The sequence below is a fragment of the Lolium perenne genome, chromosome 7 (assembly GCF_019359855.2).
Source record: "Lolium perenne isolate Kyuss_39 chromosome 7, Kyuss_2.0, whole genome shotgun sequence".
NCBI classification, from domain to species: Eukaryota; Viridiplantae; Streptophyta; class Magnoliopsida; order Poales; family Poaceae; genus Lolium; species Lolium perenne.
Genome location: NC_067250.2, coordinates 244,637,245 through 244,646,468, shown reverse-complemented (window position 1 = coordinate 244,646,468; position 9,224 = coordinate 244,637,245). Strand labels below are relative to the sequence as shown.

The following is a 9,224-nucleotide window of genomic DNA, read 5'->3' as shown; positions in this document are numbered from 1 at the left end:
AGGACGCCGCGGTGGCGGAGGCGATCGCCAGGTCGCTGAAGGACCTGGTGCCCACCGACAACGCCCTCCCCGAAGATGCCGCACTGGAGTGGTCCAGGCGGGACTGGGAGCGCGAGGAGGCGGAGCAGCAACGGCGGCTGCTGGATCTGGCTGCCGCGCGTCAACGCGCCGCCCGCGCCGCCACACCATCCGCCGCTAGGAACGTTGCGCCCAGGGAGGTGGTCAAGGTCGAGGACAGCAGCGATGACGACATGTACCGTCCGTCGGCGCCGGCGACGCTGGCCAGGGCACGAGCCGCTGGTACGAGGCTCCGCCGCCCCAGGACAACGCCGGCTCCAGCGACGACGACGGCGGCGGCGACTACACGTCGTTCTACCGCCATTTCGGCATGTAGTAGGCCGTTCTGTAGTTTAAATTTTAGTTTGCCATCGCCGAATTCAAAAATATATGTTCGAATTCAGCCTACTTATGTACGAACTCGCCTCTATATGTTAAATATCATTAAATTTCGCTTATGTTTGAACGAACTCGACAATTTTATCTGAATTCGTTACATCCATCCTGGCCTCGCGGCTGGGAAAATGGGCTTCCCCAGGCCAAACTTTCCTCCAATCCGGACGAAAATATCGCCGGATTTGGGCGTGGGGAGCTCAAACGGCTGGAGATGCTCTAAGGGATGCCCAAAAGAGGACATCATGGCGCTTCGTGCCCTCTTTGGGCTCGACAACATGCGGGACGAAGCGGTGGGAGATGCCCTGATCGATCGTGGCGGCGTTGGACCATGTCCTGGTAGATGGAGATGCAACCTCTGGAGATGTTTGATCCACCGCTGAGCATGCAAGTTTAGACTACTTTTGGTGTCTTATGTTAGTGGACATTTCCAGTTGTCAGAGGATCAAGCCCTCTATTCCGAGATGTACCACATCGATGTTGTTCTTTTTTTTTCCAGCTTTGTGCAATGCTACGGCCTGGTGCACCGCGAAAAGTAGACCCCGCGGCAAATCGAGCCGTCATAATTGGAACTAGCAATGATCGGCGCGGCGGCACGCCGCGCCAGTAAGGTGTAAAGTTTTCGGTAGTGCTAAATATTTGTGGGCTTGCAGTGTGTCTAACAACTACACTTACTGTTTTCAGTCATGCAGAGTTGTGTGCTTCGTTTTTTTTTTTTTGAACTTAGCTGCTTGTGTCATTGTGTTTTTATCTCACGACTAAATGCTAACAATTAGGCCAGTAGATTTATTTGCTTGCATGCGAGTCTCTTCTGATCCAGGTCTGAAATGCACTTGAAAGATGTGGACACAACAGTCAACACACATGAAATGCAAATCATACTAACGATGGAGATGGTAAAAACTAAAAAGATGATGGAGTTCATTAGTTATGCAGAGAAGTTTTTATTCTAATCCTCTAACGTGAAAGAGCAAAGTCAGGAAACTACAGTGTTGAGCTAATGCAAATTGAAGAACCAAAGTCAGGACACGGTAGCAAATACTGTATGTCCAATACTGTAGTAATTACTGTGTGTAGTTACTCTTGATGTAAATCTTCTAAACAAAAAAATTAGCACATCATAATTTTGTTTGGAAGTAATTATTTTAAATAGATACCACATATTTATGTTATGCATGTTAATTTAGATCAAATTATTCCTAATTATATGGATATGAGGAAGGAAAGTTAGGATACTTTGCTCCTTTAAGTTAGAGGATCTGGTTCGCACTCACTGGTGTGTTTCTTCTATATCTCATCATATAATATGCCATTGGTAGGCACGAATGGCTCCTCCGTATCGGAATACCCTTAAAGTAGTCGATTGGAAAATAGAAGATGTAAGCAGAAGACACCTATGACTACATAACCGACGATGGACTAATGAAGACATGCAGCAAACTAAACTTAATCATGGCAGATCACTATGCTCAGGCGTGTGCTCTTGCTGATATTGATTTTCCATTACGTAGAACATTGAGGCACAATTGAAGATCGGATAAAAGATGGTAATACCAATAAGATGGCACAACGATGGAAGCAATATCTCATATATGAATCTGTAAAAACATGAATTATTTAAAATGGAGCTCATCCTCAAAAGGTTCCAATCTTGTATACCGGAATAAATGTACATGAGAATCTGAAGTCAATCATTTGAAAGAGATATCTTTTTCCAACACAAATAAGCTCATACAGAGGTAATTAGAAGCCCGCAGTCAACAACCGTATGAAGAGTGCATCCAATATAAGGTCAACAAAAGTTGTAAACAACAACATTTTGAAAATATCAATGATGAACACAGCAATTTGATTAAACCAAATCAGAATTCACGGGTTACACCTAGCAGTACCAAGTGATAGAATTTGTAGAAGATCACCTTGTGTCAGCTGATGTTTTCGGACACCCACATCACCAATGGGGTTAAGTTCTTTTACACAACCCTTTGAATGCTAGGTACATACAACCAATGGTCAGGTATCACTTGATAAGCATCCACCATAAGTTTCAAAGGCTCGCCTCGTTGCATGTCCTAAAAGATACCAGCTGTCCAAGAATATAAAAAATGAAAAAAAAAATGGCAAAACATGTGCAACCATGTGATTGCAACAACGTAGAATCATGTCCAAGGATCACTAAATATTAGTTCTTTTTTGCAGGGGAATCATGTCCAAGGATCATCTCAGATGCAATTACAACAACTTAGAAACACTTACTTGTTGTGACTGGGTCCTAATGCTACATAAAAATACCAGACATTCAGAAAAACATGTCACAGTAGAATAGAACCAGAATTAGTTCAAATTTGAGTGGTGAGTCAGAGGAAGACGAACCAGAACTGGTGATGTTACCATGTCACTCATTTGTTGTGAATGGGTCCTAATGCTACATAAAAATACCAGACATTCAGGAAAATTTGGCATAGTAAAATAGAACAAGAATTAGTTCAAATTTGAGTGGCGAGTTGGAGGAAGACGAACCAGAACTGGTGATGTTGAGATCGCCGGTGCCATCGTCTGCCAATCACGAGGTTGGGCACCATACAGGGAGGGAAATGGCAGTACCCCACGAACATAAGACACACTGCGGGGAGGGAGGCAGCTCCTCATACGGGTCAAGTGGTACGCCCGCCGCAGACCCCACGGTACTCGTGGCGTCAGCGGCCATCAGGATGGACTCCGTCGCCGTCGTGCACCTCGTGCTTGTGTTGCCTGTCCCCTTGGCCTCCTCCTCCTTCATCTCTATATCCGGATACTCCTTCTCCGCCTTGGCCTTCACCAACGCGGGGTGGTCCATGGCGGTGGGCACCACCGGGTCCTCCGCTGGTTGTGGGGAACTCTACTCACTGTAGTAGGAAGCCTCTTGGGGAATTATCATCTGCCGATGAATTCAAACATGTTAAGAAAAAAATTGATATGCAGTGATCATGTTTCTGTCTGTTGGTATACGTTGTCCAATTTATTCAAAATTGGTACGATCTGCAGCTGAAGATAACATCAGTTTAAACAACAACAAAAATCGGTATTGTATACATTTCTCAATTTTTTTATTCAAAATTGTTCTCCCACCTGCGGTTGAAAATAACATCAGTCTAAACAAAAAAAAATGGTATCTTTATACTTATAACTGAAGTTTTCATTAATACATCATGGTTTATCTCAAGCTAAGGAGACGTCCCAGATTTCCCTATGATTTACTCATATGACAGAAAATTGAGTACATACATCTAAAAGACTAAAACTGAAGGTCCTGTGCATAGTGAAAGAGGTGAAAGGAAAGAGAGCACTCACCTAGGCAACCACAATGCGAGTGGATTACATACTAAAATATTGGTCAGCATTCAAGAGCAATTCCACTCTTATGTTAAAGGAGCAATCTCAGTCTGTAATATTGCAGAGAGAGTATTATCACAGCAGAGGACGTATTATCACTCAAGCAATTTTGAACTTTTTTGCTTATTACCTGACTTCCTTAAAAAACATAATATTTTCTGTGGGCTTATATAAAGTTACCCAATACTATATTTTTGCATAATCCCAACCTCTCTTTCTGTTTCTAGTACTTTGGTTAAGTCTTTTTTTTTTCGAATTACTTTGGTTAAGTCTTTGTTCTCATAACCGGCATCCAAAAATTCTCACACTATGACTAACTGAAAATACCGAGACACTGGTAGAACAGAGGAAAACCGACCAATCTTGAGGTCTGCTCAATCTCAAATTAATTCTTGAGGAGCTCATCCACATCCCTTATGTGTATCATCACTTATTAAGATGTATAATGTGCATGTTCTGTCAACTGAAATGTAGATGTGATGTTAAAAGGCCAGAATGTAGCAAGTCCTAGATCTCAGAACATGTACCTCAAAATTTGTCAACTGGTTGCAGCATCCTAGAAACTAACTTAGTCCAGAAGATGTGTATGAATCACCAAGTCATACCAATTAATCTCCTTTTTGTGAGTGCCTATATCTCATACATTTATGTTCTATAATATTTGCAAATGAAAAGAGATCACTAAAATAGGATGTACACATGTTCCCATATTTAAGCAATTGTGAAACCGTTGTTTGAACATAAATGGCTTAATTGCAGAGGCAATTCAAGGAAATGTGTTGGAATGACCATTCTACACCTAACTATTGCGTATCTTTTTACTAAAGATTCACCAAAGCATCTTCAGATTTTATATTGAATTTTTTTTGGAGTACATAAAAAAAACTATAGATATACACATGTGTCTTACTTATATTACTGGCATGTACTATATTAACCAAATTTAGTAATTAGTGTAGAAGAAGCAACACTCTGCAATACAGCTTGTAGATCTTGTAGTACCAGGTGTTGTTATGTAAAGCATAACTCCCAGTGGCAACATTTGCTCAATAAAACATGTGAGATTATAAGTTGATACTGTTTGATGAAATAATCATGGACACTAATTTTTTTCCTGAGCCTAAGAATTGCGTTATTAGTCATATGTGGAAAGAAAGGGGTTGGCCCATGACACCCTGCGAGGAGCGAATAGATGCGCAGCTGGTAGTCGTGTTTGACGGGCATGCAGCCAAGCAATTCGCCGGAGTTCGAGGAGAAGATGCGCAAACGTTGGTGGCTATGCAAATATGAAATATGAGCATATAGCTATTGTTGTGGGGATTCCTTGTAACAAAGACATGATCGAAATCCCAGTGGCTTAAGGAAAAATCTAGAGAATAACTTAATTTCCCATATTTCCTATATATCTCGCTATCTACGAATAATGGCATTCGTATGTTGATAACATGGGGTAAGACTGATGTTTCTGTTGGCACTACCAAGACATATGGATGGAGTAGAAGTTCTTGCAGATAACATAAGCTACAACAGTTAGTGTAAGCTAGAATATACATAACTGCCTAAACCCATTTGTGAACGCAAACAGTGGAAGGAACTATATGCACACTCAAAATAAATCTATATGTAAAAGAGGGTAAAGTACAGAATGTGTTAGGGAAAGGATTTGTGTACCTCTCTTTAAAGACCTGTCCAGCTCAATTTCTCTGTGAAGAAAACAACCGGTGCTGCACTCATCACCAACTGCTGTACTTCACTTTGCTTTTGAGCAGATGTATATAAATTAAACCACAAGTTCTGCTTGTCTACTTCATTTGCACTTCGTATGATGTAAAATATTTCCAACGATGGTTGCTTGCCAAAGATATACCAAATGGGAGTGGCAGGTTCTCAGATGAACCTGTCAACTAACTACACATTTCTTGCCTATGAGCACATCAGGTAGTGAGGAGCATATCAGTATGAGCGTGGACCGTGGAGTAAAAGAATGCATTTCTAAAAATTCAAAATAAGAAGGGGAGTTGGAATACCTATCCTTTAACTAAAAATCAAATAGCAGTATTGTCCACAAACAAAGAATGCACTTACAGTACACCTGGCTAAATTTCTACTCATGCAAATCAATAGTTCATGGTCGCAAAAGAATAAAAAATTCAGGGATTTGAAGCAAACACAAAATAACCATCCATGACTTTATTCCGGTCGAAAAGAGAGAAAATATCTTGTGTCACTTACTGGTTGTTGAAACAATAGTCCCTTGTGAAGTTAATCAAACCATGCAACTATATGACCTCTTTGATAAAAATAAGTGAGAAAATATCTGTATTCCTTACAGGCTAAGTAATTGATGACCATGTTTAACAGGAGATAATGCTTAAAAGCAAAAGATAAACGACTGTCTAGATATACTGTTTTCTGCAGCTGATGACGCTGCGGGAGGGATTTGGTGAACTACGCTGTACGTACAGCCACATTTCCTTGCCACCAGCTTCAAACGGCCAACTGAACTTGCCAGAACACATGAGCAGCATGAAAAATTTATTTGTGGAGCAAGATGGCAGCAAGGCAAAGAGAGCAGTTGCCCAACTCCACTACAACGGGCCTGATCAACTTACTTCCCACTGTTGCTTGCTACAGAAATATGTAATACATTTTGTTCGTCAGCTCATGTCTGTAAGGAGAGGGCACTTGAAGCGTCAAAATACTCACCGCAAAAAGATGTGGACAATTGCTGATGCGGAAGACTCGGCGTGAATCACGTGATGGGGGATCCCCCACTGAAGAAGATAGGATCACTCTCCTAGATGAGGATTGAGGAACACCCAATATATGTCAACTAATTAGAAAAAATAGAAATTAATCGACTTCCTATGAAGTCCATAAAAAACTGCAATCGGGGAAGAGGGTCCATACCAATGGGAGGACTGGAGCATGCCGTGACGTGATGGTACGCGGTGTCGCGCAGGTGCCCCATCACATTTGCCTGGAGATCTTGGACACTGGCGTGGAAGGACGTCGTCGCCTCAAATCCGTCACCGCCGCCGCCCCCACTCCGCTCCTTGTCAAGACCCGTGACTGCAGCGCCACCCCGCCGCCACAGCACAGCGACCACCCACGTTCAGGGTATGCAGAAGTTTCACCCCGCACGGCGCGCCACCTGCCATCCTCTTCTCAATGGAGGCGGACGCCGGCACCGATTTCGACCTCGCACTGTTGACTGCTGCCGCAGCGGGGAGCGGACCTGTGGGTCGAAGGCGGAGTCCCGGAGGACACATCACCCTACGTAGGGCACGGGACGACGCGGGGCGGCGCCGGCCCAGTCGCGCTCGCGGCGAGCACGAGGAGGCGGTTCCGGGAGGCAGGGCGCGGAGAAGCAGAGCGCCTTGGCGTACGGGTTGGGCCTGCACTTCATGGATCATCTCCCTCTTCGTGCTCCATCCCAGCCTCCCAGGCTCACCGGCCGCGCATCCTCGCCGGGAAGAGAAAGGGATAGGTGGTTGGGTCTATCGGGGGCACATCGCGAGCTCGCTCCATGGTAGGAGGATCCGGGGAGCCGGGAGCGGGCGGTGGTTGACTTCGCCGACGATGGATTGTGCTATGGCGGCTGGCGAGGCTATGGGCGGATAGGGAGCAGCATCAGGCGGCGCAGTCGAATTGCTGGTATTTGCGGCGGAATGATCCGAGGAGGGGAGGAACGACGTGGGCGGTGGGGACAAAAGCGAGCTGTCGAGAAGAGCATAGATTTTTCAAGAAGGAAGAAGGGACACGTGTGTAGATAGCGTGCGGGCCAGGACAACCCAGACCTGTCGCAGCTAAAACCACATAAAAAAAAACCCAAACAAGAACGAACACATTTGCCTGTGTGCACATCACATGAAATCTGAGCCTCACTGAAATTCTCACGGAGCACCAAAATAGTGCACACTCAAAAGTAAAGAGCAGAAAAGGATTACGTGTCAGCACCATGTTAATCATCTAGTCTTCCCAAAATTCTCAAAAAAAAGATGTTTGTTCCCAAATAGTATAGTAGTTATTCCATGGAGCGGGTTATCCCGAGGCAGGTCGTGTGTTATCCCAAGTGTCGAGTCTCATCCTTCGGGCGTCTTAAGACTGCATGCAATAAGAACACGTGACAAGGATTCCCATGACGTCAGCGCGTAGGGGCCATCGCAAGTCAAAGCGATGGTTCTTTGAGTCGGCATTATATCATCCAGATGTGTTCCTGGACAATTTTTTCACAAGATAGGGTCCCTCGAGATTCACGATTGGCACCAACCAATGAGTCAATATGGCAGTTATGACGGGTCGTTAGCCAGTAAAATCTTAATGGGGAAGATATTTCTTAAGGATGGCCCCAAGGAAGGGAGATGGCCACAAGCCATGGTAACCTAAGTCAACGAAATATCAAGCCAACATAAGATGGGTAAAGGTCACGATAAGACAACCACTAGTAAGGTGTGACACAACTTCACTAGTTGGCCTTAGACATAGACAAAATTGATTAGCTAAAACCCCAATAGCGGTCGGAGTAAGCCAAGCGTCAGCGAGGAATACCATGGCTGCCCAAAAAGACATATCGATATGCACTAAGATCTCACGAATGACAGGGGCGAGGTGTGTGTGCGCAGGGTGTGTGTACAATGACTTGATGGTGTTTAGGGCGAAGCTACTTGCCATTTGGTTAATAAGCAAAGTTTTGGAACTCCATATGGAACCAAGTACCTTCCGGTGATGAAGAGGGAGTTTAAGTTCCAACTACTACCAGCAACGCCGAAGGCGACAACCGAAATAGGTGCTGTTAAACCAAGCCCGGATGGTCGAATGGGATTCACATACCATTTGGTTATGAAGTAAGACTAGGACACTTCAAATGGAGTTGAGTGCCCTTCCCACGGTGAAGCGGGAGTTTAAGTTCAAACTATCGTCGGCCATAGGCTACAAGCAGACGCTACCGGGGTTGCTATTCAACACTATCCTGATTGGGTTCAATGGTTTTGGACCATCTAATCTCAAACCGATGGCAGGAATTGGTTTTTCAGAAATTACCATCACGGGAGTATGGTATATATAGTGGGAGAGACGCCAATTTACGCATGGTGAGGAGATACAAGTGGCTTACAAGAGCGCATTGTCCATCGGTGTTCCTGTTATAATTACTGGAGATCAAGAAAGAAACATGTAGAAAGAAAGATAGAGAAATGCTCCGCAAGGTTAACTAAAATCAATGTAGACACAACATATGATGCTGATGTAGGCAAAGGAGTATTTGGAGTCGTATCAAGGACAACAAAAGAAAATTCTTACGGGCAAGCTGCAAAAAAGTTTACTTTTTGGCAAACACATCCATGGCAGAGACCTATGGTTTAAGGGGTGGCCCGAGCCTACCTCAGTACTCCGTATCCAAT

General features: G+C 44.2%; 1 long non-coding RNA gene across 7 annotated transcripts; it reads right to left on the bottom strand.

Moving 5' to 3' along the window:
• Nucleotides 1-1,150: 1,150 nt before the first annotated feature.
• LOC127313134 (uncharacterized) lies at nt 1,151-7,525 on the bottom strand. Of its 7 annotated transcripts, none has more exons than XR_007858801.2 (5): nt 6,733-7,525; nt 6,529-6,619; nt 3,781-6,450; nt 2,971-3,367; nt 1,153-2,875 (listed from the first exon to the last, which is right to left on the bottom strand). It is a non-coding gene; the product is annotated as an uncharacterized lncRNA (long non-coding RNA). The 7 variants fall into 7 exon arrangements; XR_007858802.2 differs by having other exon boundaries at nt 2,971-3,872; nt 5,494-6,450; XR_007858803.2 differs by having other exon boundaries at nt 1,154-2,875; nt 5,494-6,450.
• Between the last annotated feature and the right edge of the window lie 1,699 nt (nt 7,526-9,224).